Source organism: Grampus griseus, assembly GCF_964374135.1.
Source record: "Grampus griseus genome assembly, chromosome: 5".
NCBI lineage: Eukaryota > Metazoa > Chordata > Mammalia > Artiodactyla > Delphinidae > Grampus > Grampus griseus.
The window spans coordinates 42,078,531-42,095,205 of record NC_138998.1 but is presented as its reverse complement, the minus strand read 5'-3'; positions in this window follow the sequence as shown (position 1 = coordinate 42,095,205).

Sequence of the window (16,675 nt, the reverse complement as noted above, 5' to 3'; positions counted from 1 at the left end):
GTGTCCTCCCATGGCAGAGGACAGAGAGAAAGGAACAAGCTTTCTCTTAACTCTTATAAAGGCGCTAATTGCATTCATGAGGGCTCCACCCTCGTGATCTCATCTAATCCTAATTATCTCCCAAAGGCCCCACTTCTAATACCATCACATTGTGGAGCAGAGCTTTATCATGTACATTTGTGGCACACACAAACATTTAGTCCAGGAAAGTAATCATGTATTTGATTTGGTGTCTTCCAGTTGGCTTCTTACCAGCTGTATGAACAAAAGGTAACTGAACTTTAAGCTTTAAGCTTCTCACCTGGCTGTGTTTATGGTGAGGATAAAGTGTAATAATGCATATAGTTTAGCACCACACTGACACACTGTATGAGCTCAGTATGTGTTTTCAATTATTATTATTGAAAGTGGAAAAGTCCAGTCTGGTAAAGATAACATGATAACCTTGTTCTGGAACCAAGGCTAAAAAGGATGTATTTAATAGTCCTTTGTCAACACCTTTAGGATATAACATTTCTTTAAAGTAATATATATGTAGAATAAATATTTAGGATCAAATTAGAAAGTAATTTACTTTTAAAATCTTTGAGTCTTATCTTTTTAATGTTCCTTACTAATTGCTTTTTAAAGCAGTTTGTAAATTTGTCTTTATAGTAATTTTTTTTGCGGGGAGCCAAGCCACATGGCTTGTGGAATATTAGTTCCCTGACCAGGAACTGAATCCCTGCCCTCGGCAGTGAGAGTGTGGAGTCCTAACAACTGGACCACCAGGGAATTCCCTAGAGGTGTGTTGTTAATGTAACATAACTTAGCTTTGCATAAATGAGAAAAATAATTGATCAGGAAGCTAAAACAACATATGACTTTGACCACAATTCAATTTGGTACAGTATATATCATGTACATCCCTGTAATTATAATCTTTCCAAATATTTTGTAACCCACAGTTTTTTATTTTAGAGGTGCAAACATATTTTTCCAGGTGTGAGTAATGACCTATGACTATTCCTGAGCTCTCTTTCAATTTATAGCTTCCATGCCAGAAAAAAAGTGTGGAATGAAAAATAACCTCATTATTTTTATGCAATTACAATAGATTGGGTTTTTCTACAGCCTTTTCTATTAGGTTTTTCATCAAATATCTATTTTTCTTTGCTGAATATTTATATGTATTGTTTGAAAAACTGGCCAAGTTGATTCTTCCATTCATATACAGAATTTATGAAGAATATATTTTAAAGAACTATCATCCATCAGTGCAGAAAGAAATTAAGCCAATAACCTAAAAAATTGAACATATATTTTACAATAAAAGAAAGCTGACCTTTTGTCAGTATAAGAAAAATTAAAAATAGTTATTCAAAAGTTGTAATGAGGCATGGCTTGTTAAGTATTTTTGTTCCTGGTTCTAGGTGTTACTGATATAATAAAAAATTTTAAATAAAGATGCTCAATATAAGATTACATTGTTCTAGTATTATATATGGATATGATGGAACTTAAATAACTAAATTGCTGTTAGCATGGTTATATTCAACATGAAAACTATCTTTCATCCTTACTTTTCTTAAAAACTCTTCACTTTTCCACTTCCAAAATCAATATCTGAAAATATACTTACATGTAGAATAGTTTAACTCATTGATCTTTACAGCAAATAAACATTTTCCCCATATTTTGAGGAGGGTCATAATCAGTGTCAAGATGGAAAATTTGGGGCTTCCTTGGTGGCGCAGTGGTTGAGAGTCTGCCTGCCGATGCAGGGGACACGGGTTCGTGCCCCAGTCCGGGAAGATCCCACATGCTGCAGAGCGGCTGGGCCCGTGAACCATGGCCGCTGAGCCTGCGCGTCCGGAGCCTGTGCTCTGCAACGGAAGAGGCCACAACAGTGAGAGGCCCGCGTACCGGAAAAAAAAAAAAAAGATGGAAAATTTGAAATAGTTCATTAAAAATTCCTTATTCCAAATGGTGATTGCCTTTTCCTGTAATCAGGAAAGAGTAAAATTTCCCCAGATTTTACATGTCTCAACACCATGAACAATAACATGCTTTTTAGACTTCCCCTTTGAATTTCAATATTCTTCAACGTGTTGGGATTATATAGATTTCATGAAAAAGTGATTTTCCATTTTTAAGGATATCTTTTCAGATAATAGAATTAAGGCGGAGTTAGAGAAGTATAATTCCCTTAACTGGAAAGGGCTTGGGATTTCTCAATGCAATAACTGATACTACAATCAGATATCAGTTATGGAAAAGTCGATGCTGGATTGTGTATGTGTGTGGTATGTGTGTAAAACCCACTTTATTCTAACAGCCTTTATGAAAGTACCCCAGACCATTTAACCTTACATTTCCCTTCTCTACACTTGCAAGAGTTAAAATTTCTCACAGTGACACTTCTGAAAAATCTGCACTCCTCAACATCTGAATCAGTGTGCACACTTTGACTGTCAAAACTCAGGGCAGAATGTATTAAGTTAGTACTGATCTTCACCTGCTACAGAAAGCATACTTATATTCTGTTAATGCTATTGACAAGTTTCTGTAGGAATATTATGGACAGTATCCCTTGAGAAGTGGCTACTTACATTTATGAAACTTAAATTTATGTGGCTTCACTTACTAAAGTATTTAATTAAATTCTTATACCATTAAAATTGGTTCAGTAATGAAGCAGTGGTAAAAACCCCTGTGGTAAGCTCCTTGTGCCTGATCCATATGTCTATCTCTCTTTGTAGTTTAAAATAAATTATTTACCTATATAATGTACATTTAATAAAGTCAAAGATAGACAAGGGGATTATTAAATTAAATCTTAAAATGTCCTCTAAATTGTAATGATTATGCATATGAGACAGCTCTAAAATATGGTAATACTTTTTCTTGTAGTGAGAACATATAATATTAAACTTACCATCTTAACTACTTTTTAAAATTAATTTTTATCGGAGTATAATTGATTTATAATGTTGTATTTCTGCTGTACAGCAAAGTGAATCAGCTAAACATATACATATATCCACACTTTTTAGATTCTTTTCCCATATAGGTCATAACAGAGTATTGAGTAGAGTTCCCTGTGCTATATAGTAGGTTCTTATTAGTTATCTATTTTATATATAGTAGCATGTATATGTCAATCCCAATCTCCCAATTTATTCCTCCCCCCCATCCACCCTGGTAATATAAGGGTTTTTTCCTACATCTTTGACTCTGTTTTGTAAATAAGTTCATTTGTACCCTTTTTTTAGATTCCACATATAAGTGATACATATATTTGTCTTTCTCTGACTTATTTCATTCTGTATGATAATCTCTAGGTCCATCCATACACTGCAAATGGCATTATTTTGTTCTTTTTTATGGCTGAGTAATATTCCATTGTATATATGTACCACATTTTCTTTGTCCATTCATCCCTCAAAGGACATTTAGGTTGCTTCCATGTCCTGGTTATTGTAAATAATGCTGCAGTGAACATCTTTTGTGTGTGTGTGTGTGTGTGTGTGGTACGTGGGCCTCTCACTGCTATGGCCTCTCCCGTTGAGAAGCACAGGCTCCAGGCGTGCAGGCTCAGCAGCTGTGGCTCATGGGCCCAACTGCTCCACGGCATGTGGGATCTTCCCAGACCGGGACACGAACCCGTGTCCCCTGCATCGGCAGGTGGACTCTGAACCACTGCACCACCAGGGAAGCCCGGCAGTGAACATCTTAACTACTTTTAATTGTACAGTTTAGTAGTGTTAAGTATCTTCACATTGTTGTGCAATGGATTTCCAGAACTTTTTCATCTTGCTACACTGAAACCCACTAAATCCTCTTTCCCCCTCTCCCTAGCCCTTGGTGACCACATTTCAACTTTCTAGTTATCTGCTTTTGACTACATTAGATACATATTGTAAGTGTTATCATACAGTATTTGTCCTTTTGTGTCTGACTCATCTTTTTTAGCATAATGTTCTCAAGATTCATCCATGTTGTAGCATGTGACCAGATTTTTTCTTTCTTAAGGCTGTGTAATATTCCATTGTATGTATATACCATTTTTTAAAATCCATTCATCTGTCAATAGAAATTTGGGTTGCTTCCACCTTTTGGTTATTGTGAAAAATGCTTGGATGAATATGGGTGTGCAAATACCTCTTTGATATCTTGCTTTGTGGTTTTTTGGGCATATACCCAGAGGTGGGATTGCAAGATCAAACGGCAATTCTATTTTTAATTTTCTGAGGAACTCCTAAACTGTTTTTCATAATAGCTGTACCATTTTATATCCACAACAGTGTATAAGGGTTCCAAATTTTCCACATTCTTACCAAACTTGTTATTTTCTGTGCTTTTGTTAGTAGCCATCCTGATGAGTGTGAGGGGATATTTCCTTGTGGTTCTGATTTGCATTTCCCTAATGATTAGTGATGTTGAACATCTTTCATATACTTAATAGCCATTTGTAATCTTATCTGGAGAGAGATCTACTTAAGTCCTTTGCTGATTTTTAACTGTTTTTTTTTTATTGTTGAGCTATAGAAGTTCCTTATATATCCTGGGTATCATTATACCATTATCAAATATATGATTTGCAATTATTTTTCCCATTTCATAGGTTACCTTTTCACTCTGTTAAGTGTTTTATTTGTCTCACAGAAGTTTTCACGTCTTGTGTAGTCCCATTGGCCTATTTTTAATTTTGTTGCCTATGTTTTTGGTGTCATATCCAAAAACTCATTGCCAAATCCAGCGTCACAGAAGTTTTCCCCTATGTTTTCTTCTAGAAGTATAACAGTTTTACGTCTTACGTTTAGGTTTTTAAACCATTTTGAGTTAATTTTTGGATATTGTTTAAGGTAAGGGTCAAACTTCATTATTTTGCATGTGGACATAGTATTCTCTTTAAAAGTAGTTGATTTGATTTATCAAACTTAAGTGTCTGAAAAGGACATTATAAAAGGTTGGATAGAGATTTAGATCTGGTTAAACAGATAGTATCGTTCACTTTTTTCCCCATTTATTTATACTGGAGGGTATTCAAAAACAAAAGACTTAGCTATGTCCATAAGAATTGAACTCTTCTGTGTAAAGATACAGATTTCCAGCTTCTCTTGCTTGACACTTTAGAGATCTGGCCCTTTCAGCATGCCAGCAACTTTCCTGGAGCCAGATAGCTATTGTATTTTTGGATGAGGAACCAGCAGGTCACTTTGCACTCTTCCCCATCACTCTCTGTTGTCATAGCAGCACTTAAGTCTAGTAGCAGGGGCTTTCAGCATCATCTTTCCACTTTTATTCTTCTCATAGTAGAGTTAAGACAAAAGCAAACCACTGCTTGTACCCTTATCTATTTCACAGGTGGGAAAAGTAAAAATTGACGCAGAAGGCTTCATCTTTCAAGAAAAGATAAGGGGTGCTTTTTTCCCCCCTATAAGTGAAGGATATTTTTCAACTTGGCATATTTCAAACATTCATATTACCTGCCCACTCGCTATAGGCATTTGATTTTTCAAACCCTGCTTTAAGCAGTAACTCATGGTAACAGCTAAAATTGTGCTATAAATATTCTCAAAAGTTCATCATTATCTATCTTGCTCCTGAGGGAAGCAGAAATGATAAAATATTTTATTAGTGTAGATAGGAACCCTTCTTCCTTCTGTCAGGGCATGCTATTTTTTTAAATTTTGGCTGAAATTGAATAAAAGCCCCCTGTCATATGAATTCCAAGTATGATACCTGGTAACATATTCTTCAAAATATTCAAAATTGACGTTTGAATAAAAGTTTTGCTCAGTCTCCATTGTGACTCTGATAATGTATTAAACTGTTTACCATTAGTAATTAAGAATAGATTTAAGCTGCCTATAGATTTCTAGTCTATTTTAATAAGATTTATTACTTTTCACTCACACACCCATACAATGATAGGCTAGGTAATAATGAAGGATATATATATATATATATATATATATATATATATATATATATAAAACAGGTTTCAATAAAACCAGAGTTAAATTCTGACAGGTAAATATTTAAAATTAAAAACAAATCCTTTTAGGCTATCTAGAGTTCTTGGTGGAAATGTAACATGCTAGGAGAATTCTGTTTACCATTTAAATTTGAAGTACTGCATCCATTATGGTGACAAAAGTGGTTTTAGCAGCTCTCATTACATTTCTTTAAAATTTCAAAGTAGTTTGGGTTCTTCCAAGATGAATGTCCTTCCTTCCTTACCTCTCATTTCTTAAATTATTTTCTGAAGATAGCAAAGTTTGGCCAGTTTAACTGACTCCAACTCTAGGCATTATGTCATTGCTTCCTTTACTTACAAATGGACCACAAATATTCTTTTCCTCCTAAAAAACTGTCCCTCCTCTGTGCTTCCCTTGTGTTAACAGGGTCCATCAGGAGCAAATCTCCACCCCTCTGGGCAGCACCCTAAGATGTCCTCCTTTTAGTCTCTTTCTTCTCTCTCTCCTTCCCCTCACACAAATTAACTCTTCAGTCCACAAAAGTATAACTTCTGCTAACACTATCACATTAATTCAATGTTCTTAATAGAGAGCTGTAGGCTGTGGCAGCCCTCACATGGAAAAGCTGCCCTGCCCACACCAGATTTGGAGAACAGCCAGGGCATTGCAGTCTCTGAAGAGTTTCCATCAAGGACTAGTTTTCTTTTTTAAGTTATATAATTATCAGCTTTATTTATAACTTATTTGTAAGTTAAATGGTATAAAGGGCATAATAAAATTACAAATTTTTACCACTTAAAAAATGCTGTAGTACAACCTAATCCCATAAAAATTTTTAGAAAATCAAAGAGAAAATGCATACATGTAGCATCATCATCAGATAACTATCAAAGTATTTGTCAAAGTGATTCCATATTTATTGAAGAGTTTTCTGAATTATTGTGATTTCCCAGGTCATTCAGAACCAGAAAAATGATTCTCTGCTTCATGTTCAGAGTACTGAAATGGTTTATCATTCTGCTAATTTAAATAAATGTCATTTGGTTTTAATGATCATTGTAAACCTATTTAACATGTGAGCATATATATCTATGGGATACTTGATAAAATTAATTTCCTAAAACTGCAGATCTTAGGAAGATAATCTTATTTGTCACAAAATCATAGACACCTGGAAAAACTGAAATAGTACTCATTTCTTTATTTGTTCCTTTAACAAACATTTCTTTGCTCAGTACTCTGTCAGGCGTTCTTTTAGGCACTGAATTACAGAGTGAAGAAAAGAAAAAGTCTAATTGCCTGGTCCTATGGCTTATGCATTGTAGTGAGAGAAGGCATATAAAACAATCTGATCAATTAATTAACAAGAAAAATTTCTAGTCTAAGGGTTCTCTCAACCTTGAGTGTACACTGTAATCACCTAGAGAGTTTGAAAATTTACCAATGTTTGTGTCCCTCTCCTAGAGATTCTGGGGTGAGTCCTGTGTACATGAATTTTTAAAAGGCCCCATATGACTCAGATGTGCAAGCAGAATTGAGAAACATTTGCCTAGAGATTTATGTTAATCAGAGAATTGAGGTAAGGAAATGTGACAGAATTTTTCAGTTTCTGTAATTCCAAAACCCACTAGATGTCCCAAACAGCACCTTAAAATGTATTCAAGGCTTTCCAGGATTGAAAGTGTCTAAACTTTATTAGAGCAGGAATGCAATTTAATAGAAATGCAGAGGATGTCTGAAGGAAAATTAAAGAGCCTGAAAGCGGCTTACAAATGATAAAAGAAATTTCTGAAGATCCTGAGAATGAAATTGAGAATTGAAAATACCCATGTCTCGAAGACAAACATGAACTCAATTGATTGAAGTCAGGGATTGGAAATGAGTATCAGAAATTTAGTGAAGGCTGAATAAGGTAGAAGAGGAGATTAAAATGCTATGGATACTCTCTCACCTCGTCCCAGCCCAGGGGTGGGATAGGGAGGGTGGGAGGGAGACACAAGAGGGAGGGGATATGGGGATATCTGTATTCCTATGGCTGATTCACTTTGTTATACAGCAGAAGCTAACACACCATTGTAGAGCAATTATACTCCGATAAAGATGTTGAAAAAAAAAAAAGCATCAGAAAAAATGGTGTGGATAGATTGAAAAGACCTTGGGTGATCAAAATATTGGGATTAAATTTTTGTATCTCTATCATCTGTCTGTTGTCAATGCAGATATTTCATATATCTACTATCCTATCTTATTGGTAGAATTTTTTAGTTCACTTTACTTCTTGGCACTGTTCCTGATGTCCTTAAGCTACATATTTTAAACTCAAATATGCAACTCAACTGAATTGGATATCCTAGTGTTAATGTGCAAGAAGGACTAAACTTTCCCGTAGGCTGTATCTTGGACAGAAGGTTGATTTTTATTAACGATGTGGCATAATAAATTATGTTTCTGCCTCTTTTAATTCCCTTTCTCATTCATTGAAATTTAAGATCCAAGTCAGTGACATGAATATTGTCTCAAAGTCATTATCAGCCAAAGGAGAGCAGTATGGTATACAACCGTTATGTGCATGGGTTCTAGTACAAGGTACGTAATTCAAAAAGGTGTACTAAATTTGCCATTTATGGGCTGTGTGACCTCTGACATGCTAAGTAATTAATCTTTCTGTGTAGATTCCAAGTTAATAACAGTAGAAATAAAGCAGTAAAACAAATTCTGTATTTTAAAAAGTCATTCACAGTAAATTCTACCAGGATTATGTTTTATATATTTTTTGTGTGTGAAAGTATTTGATTTAGGAAATCCCCACCCAAATCCAATGGATAATAAAAATATTGAGGATGAAACTTAAATTATAAAATACAGAGTTAAAATATGATATCATGTCTTTGGTTTATTACAACTTACAATATCTCAGTTGCTTATTTTCATAATTTAAATGGTAAAATATTAACTGTCCAATGTAAAACCAGTTATTTAAGATTTCAGTGACTAAACAAAGGCTCCACAATTACTTCTACAAAAGTCTATTTGCTAAAATGGTCAATATGTTAAAACAGGTGGTTATGATAAGCAATCAACTAAATTGTGTGGCAAGTGGCCACCACAATATAGTTTCAGTGAATTTGCAGACGTATTACTGATTGTGTGTGCGGGATCGCATGAATAATACTTAATCATTGGTGGATTTCCTTTACTCTAGATTATAAGAACCAACAGTAGTTAATTGTAAATGTAACTATAAATAAATAAACTCATTCTGTAAAAATAGAACTTATACATTTCCCCCAAAGCCTTTCTTTAAAAATAATTACATATTAAAGTAAATAAATAGTTGCCTATAAATACCACATAGTCCTGGTGTTAACTTCCAGGTGCCACTTAGCATATGAAATAAATATGTCAATCTTAGCACTATTCAGATCCTCACTTAGCTTTCAATGCCTCCTAATAATTCCAACTGAAACAAATCAATTTTGTTAATATTACAGAGTTTTTTTCATTTTAAGTAGAAAACCCTTAAGCTTTGTTCCCAGGACAGTTTTGTTTTCCTTCACTCTTCACTCTCAACATGTCTGGGAGGGCATTTCTGAACTCTCTGTAGTGGTTTAGTGCAGTGGTTTAGTTGATCCATTCTTTGTCATAGTAAATGCAGGGCTAGGATTTTATCCCAAGTGCCCTGACACTAAATCCATCACTACTCTGATGTACCAAAAGACTTACTTACGTTTTTGTATTAATGAAAATAATAAGCTTATTTAATTTCCCACTTAAAAAATCTATCAAATAGAAATGGGAAGTCACTAAGTACTACCTTGACCAGAAATATTGTCCAGCACTGGTTTCCTTACGTCTCTCAATTGCACCAGGTTTTAATAAGTGAGTGTCTAATTCTTAAAAAGATTACATGGTAGCAGCCTTGGAATGGGGCCTTTGGTGCAAATATGTACTTGAGTTACAACAAAGCAATTCTGTTCTGGCTCTGAATTTTTGTTTTATAGTCCTCGGTAAGGTTAGGTTTAAACTTGAAATCTAGTTTCATTTCAAAACTACCATGCAAGTTACAGATTGTTTTAGAGCTGTCTTTTTTTAATCCGATGGCTAATTTCTGCAAGACCCCAAATATATAAAAATTACTTAATCACAATGTGATAATAGCTTTTCCCTCTGAGAACAGATATAATAATATGTAGCTCATTACAAGTCCTCAGAGTTTCTATCCTCCCAGCAGGACAGCATTCTGCAAAATTTATAAATATGCTAAGCCTTCCCAAATATTTGTCATTGGTTAATAAATTATGCTGGGTAATATCATATCTAATAAAATATTTATTTCAAACATCAGGAGGCATGGTTTCAGCTAAGACTTTAGTTAAATGTCTATGGGTCGGTAGCTTGATATATTCTCTTTAATCAAAAAGAATAATGAATTGAGTCACACACAGTAAGACACAGGTTGAAAACCTGCAGTGAAAGTATCTTAATTTGTCCTGCCCTCATGCTATTAACCTAATTACCATACAATTTAAAGTTAATAATAAATACAGGCTTAAATGAGATCAGACTAAAGTGTGGGCAATTATGCCAAGAACTTTAACAGAAGACACAATGAGTTTTATCAATTAATTTCAATTCTATTTGACTTCCCCTGAAACTCTCAAATTGAAATGGATTAAATCTAAATTAAAGAGAACAGAATTTTTGATAGAGTCACAATAAGGCAATAATGTAAATTACCCCCTGCCTTTTTACCATGTTATAGTCCTTTGGGAGAGAAATTTTTAGCAGTTTGAGTTGTAGGTCATGCAATATCATAGCACTGTATTAGCAGAGAAGTGATAAGATTTATTCCCTGAACAATAAAGTTTTAGATCCTTATTTACACATCAGCAGAATACTTGTCTTGTTTTCTATATATCTGAATTTAACTGAAAGCTTTGTTCAATTTCACAAAAAAATGACACTAGTTGTTTAAGAACATGCATGAACATACCCAGTATTTTTAGTCTGAGAACAACTCTGTTAGAAGTAGAATTGCAGAATGTGCTTCTTTTATGGACATCAGCAAATAAAGATAGTGTGGTCTCAATTGCATTTATTTCTTACAAAATTATGCTGTTTCATGACTATTTCAATCTGAAAATATATGGAATGCTTAAGAATCACATGAAAAAAGCATGCTGACACATTTTTAAGTGAAAAAATTGGAATTAATATAACAATTTGAAAAAATACATATAACTAATTGAGATCCAGACAAGGGAATTTAGATCTTTGGGGAAAGTACCTTGAGGAGAAGTGTAGTCTTTCAGTGCATAATTATAACTGCTTAATTTGTAGAGCTATTATTAACATGATTCCCCTTCTGTAGACATCAGATCTACAACAAACACATTTTGAGTTACATACAGTATGTATTTTCAAGTCATTTTCACAGCACATACTACTAGCAAACAAATCCATGAAGAGTATAGAAAACTCCGAATGAGCAACCACTATATGTAGCACATAAAAATAAACCTAATATAAAAAGAGAAGGTCAAACAAATCAAGAATATTTGAAAAACAAAGGGTTGTCGCATATTTTATAATTCAATATAATTACAATCTTAATATAATTTTTAACATTTTAAAAGTTGTAAATCTGCAATTGTAAATGAAACTGTCTTATTTGATTATGGTTAGTTAATTGATGGAATATAAGGGTTTCTTTCTCTGAATTATATAAAAATGATTGCTCTTCAATGGCAACTCTATTAGTTTTCTATTGCCATGTAACAAATACAGTAACCACAAACTTAGTGTATTGAAAACGACACTCATGGGAATGCCCTGGTGGTCCAGCGGTTACGGCTCTATGCTCTCATGGCCAAAGGCCGGGGTTCCAGCCCTGGTCTGGGAACTAAGATCCCACAAGCCACAAGACGTGGCTAAAACAGCAACAACAACAACAGCAACAAAAAAACCACAACACATTTATTATCTCACGGTTTCAGCCGGTCAAAAGTCCAGACATCTGTAGCTCGGGAGCTCAGGAGGGTGAAATCAAGGTGTCACTGGTCTGTGTTCTCATCTGGAACTTGAGGCTGTCTTCCAACCATGCTCAGGTTGTTGGCAGAATTCACTTGCTCTTAATTGAAGTCCCTGTCTTCTTGCTTGTTGTGGGGCAGAAGTCACTCTCATTTCCCACAGGCTGCCCACAGGTCCTGGCCCTCTCAAAATATGGCAGTTTACGTCTTCAAAGCCAGCAGGAGAATATTTCTCACACTCTAATCTCATTCTTCAAAAAGACCCAGGTCCTTTTAAGGGCTTACCTAATTGGGTCTTATCTACCCACAATAATTTTCCTTTCAACAAATTCAAATTAATTTGGGACCTTCACTACATCTGCAAATCCTTTCACTTTTGTCAGCTAACATAACTTAATCATGGAAGTGTAATCTATTCTTTTCCCCATCTCGCCCACACAGAAGGAGAGAGTATTACATGGAGTGAATGCATCAGGAGGAAAGAGTCTTAGGGGCCATCTCAGAGTTCTCTTACTACATAGTGATATTTTTGAAAAATGGAGAAACTGCCTTATTTTCTGTTTTGCATATCAGGTGTTAAAAGATTTCAAGAACAGGATTTAAGAATTATTGATTTTTTCTATATCTAGCTATGTAGAGATGGTAGGTAACCAAGTTGTCTAGGATAACTAAAAAGAGTAATGTCAGACCTAGGACTACCCCCATATCTCTGACACCCATCAGTGCTTTTACCAGTATTTCATCCTTCTTCTTACTACATGAACAAATAGTGAATTTTATTGCGTACATATTCTGCTTCTATTGAGGTAGTCATTATTTCCCCTTTATATTGTTGGTGTAACTGGTTTCATTGATAGATTTTCAATTGTTTCACCCACCTTGCATTGTTTTTTCTGGCATCTTTGAAGATTTTCTCTTTACCTTTGGTTTTCAATAGTTTTGTTCTGATTTTTCTTCATGGATTTCTTTTTATTCATCCCACTTGATGATTGTTGAGTTCTTAGAATCTATCAATTAATTTCTTTCATCAATTTTGGAGAATTCCCAGCCATTATCTCTTTAAATATGACTTCTGTCCCATCCTCTCACTCTTCTTCTTCCTTGAAAATTAAATGTATTTAAGATCTTTTCAGTGTATTCTCTACATGTCTTACCTTTCTTCTCTATTTCTTAGTAATTTGCCACTGTATTTCCATGAATTTTCCTCTCACCTACTTTATGTTCACTAATTCCTTTCAGCATGTCATATCTGCTATTAAATGTATCCAGTGAGTGTGTGTCTATGTTGGATTTGCATACAGTAAAATATACACATCTTTAGTGTGAAGACTGATGAGATTTGTCAAATTTATACATCTTTACAAAATTCACACATAAAATGTTTCCATGCTAGAAAATGTTCACATGGTCCCTTCGAGTTGACCCCCACTCCCATAGTCATTCAGTTTTGATTTATAGTCTCATACATTAGTTTTCCTTGTTTTTGAATATTATATAAAATGAAGCATATAGTAAACATTCTTGTGCCTTATTTTTTTTTGTTCAAAATAGCTTTTGTGATTCATCCTTGCTCTTGCATCATTAGTTTATTCTTTTTATCACTAAATAGTATTCCTTTGTATGAATATAGCACAACTTACTTATCCATTCTCCTGGTCATATTGTATATATAGGTCTTCATTTCCCTTGAGTAAAGTATGCATTGTGAAATTGCTAAGCTAGAGGGTAAGTGAATGATTAATGTTGTAAGAAACCACTTTTACCAAGTGGTTATAATATTTTACCTTCCCTCCAATAATATATGAGAATTCTAGTTTCTCCACATCCTCACCAACATTTGGTATTTTCAGTCATTTCTCGTCATTCAAGTGGGTGTGAAGTGTGATACATCATCATGATGTTATCATTACTTCTCTGATCAATAATGATGGTGAGCACTTTTTCATGTCCTTATTGGCCATTCATATATCTACTTTAGTGAAGGACTTATTCAAATAGTTTGCCTATTTTTTCAATTGGGTTGTCTTCTTAATATAAAAATTCTTTATATATCCTAAATACAAGTTCTTTCTTAGACATAAGCATTGCAATTTTTTTCTCCAGGTTTGTGACTTGCCTTTTTATTTCTGTAAAAGTGTCTTGACAAAAGTTTACAATTTTGACAGAAGTTTACAATTAAGTCTAATTTGTTTTTGTGGAAAATGTTTTTAGGTTCTGTCTAAAAAATATTCTGTCTAAAAATGTTTTACAGAAATAAAAATGTTTGTCTTTCCAAAAGTTTCAAAGGTATTTTAAAATTTCATCAAGAATTTTTAGATTTAATTTTGAGTTTCATATACAGCACTATAATGTTTCTCAAATTAAACATTGAAATCTATGGGTTTTTAATATTTATATTGACTCCTCAAATTCATGATAATGGTGTATATCTCTATTTGTTTTATTTAGTTAATTACCCATGTTTTATAGAGATCTAAATCATATAGTGTTTTATTTCTTACAGAATTTTGATGTATTTGATGCCATTTTAAACAGTAGTTTTATTTTCCAGTTGTTCTCAGCTAGCTATTGAAATGCACCTGATTGGTGAAGTTGATCTTGAATCCTGCAAACTTGCTAACTTCACTTAATAATTTGTGTAGTTTTCTTTTTCTCGGATTCCATAAGATAGTCTATGTTAACAATCAAGTCATTTCTGAATAAAGAGAGTTGTCCTTCTTTGTTTCTAATATTCATGTTTGTTTTTCTTTTGTTTACTGTCTTGCACAAATTAGGGCCTTCAACCCAACATTGAATAGATGTGGGTAGTAAGGGCAGACATTCTTGATTTGGTGCTGCCAGGTTTAGGGAGATGTTTTCAACATTGAGTGTATTGTTAAAAGTATGAGTTCTGAAGTCACAAAAGTATTTTCCAAGCAAAAGTAATATATTTATTCATGCAATAAATCAGTTATTCATTTAATATACAAGGTAGATACAGAAACAGAAAATGCTTTTGTCCTCTTGGAGCTTACACACTGTATAAATGCAAGAAATGAGAGCACAGATAATAAAGAAGTAAATAAATAAACTATGTAATCAGGATTACTAGTGTGAGCAGTAATTTAGTACATTTAAAAATTACATTATGACTTTTTTTGAATGGTATTTCCTGTCCACCCTAATACTGCTCTTGTCATAGGCTCTATCTGGATAAGTCTTTTCTATCTCTGTGTCTGATTTGTATATTTAGTGAATGAATGACTGAGTGAATGAGTGAGTGAATGAGTAACTGAATAACTTGTTTTACTTGAAAAATAATTTTGCTACTTGAGAAATATACATTTTTCAAGAAGTAGTCAAAATATTTTCTATTTCTTTGGAAATCTTTATCTGTGGAGTCTTTACTAGCCACTCACCCTTAACAGAGTATTTAGTTTGTACCATCTATCACATTTTATTACAGTTTATACATGTCTATTTACTCATGATTCTGATTTCTTTGAAGTTTGAAACCAGACAGTGCTTGAAAGATAGTGGCTGTTCCATAAATGCATGTTTAAGGAATGAATTGATTAAAAATTATGAGACATTTTTGATCCACTGAGCAAAATATTCAAGAAATTCTATATTTTATTGTACTTATATACCAGCAATTTAGTACTTGTCAACTTTGCTATATTATGTCAGGATCTCATTTCATGGTAAAAATGGAACTTTATAGTGTGTGTGTCAAGGAACATTATTTTCTATTTGATAAGGACACTGCTTGCATTTAGAGACAATAACTTTTCTTTCTATTAATGCCATCATTCCCTCAAGAGCCTAAGGCACTGACATATATTACAAAACAGTAGGTCATAGAGAAAAAGCACTTTAAAATTTTCAGTGTGAATATAAAGGTTAAATTGATTGATATCTACAAGTGACAACTTGCTGTTGAAATTAGAAGGATGGGTTCAGAAGTCAGTAGTTAAGCTGAAATTTGTGTCTACACTCAGCCTCTGTGCAGCAGCACACCGTTCATAAAGCTGTTGTGGAGGAGATCATGGTTGTATAACCAAATACCCAAAGTATCCAAATATTAAGGTTCTACTAAAAATAAAGATCTGGGTTCAAAAAAAGAAGAAGAAACCCTCCTGATTTTGTTCAGGACACACGGAAGGACATCAGAGTATCATGTTCATCTATGGTTTCTGTACATTTAAAAATAAGCAAAAGTCAAATTCAATATAGAAGTAATATAGTTTTAGTTTCTTTAAAGCAAGCTGTGTCAATACTTTATAAAAAATTTGTCATTTTTACTTTTAATCTAATATTTTCTCATATATCCAGAATAAATGTTTGGATTAAATTTCTAAATTAATAGTCTCATTTCATATTTTCTTTTATATCTAAAATAACTATCCAGCATAAATGGAAATTTGGAGATTCAGGATTTAGTCACACCTTAATCCCTAAATTTTCATTTGTTCTGCCACCTGACGTTAATGACTAGAATATTTACCCCTTAATTTCATGTCTGTGCTCTCTTTGAGATACTATTACTGGGCAGAAATTTTTTTATAATAAACTTTTTATTTAGTAAAAGCTTTTTATTAAAAAATATTTGTAATCACAAGCCTAAGAATTCAAGAGTAGAAAGAAGAGGCGATAAACAGACACTGTTAATTGAAATAGAATTAGTCACCTTTTACTAAA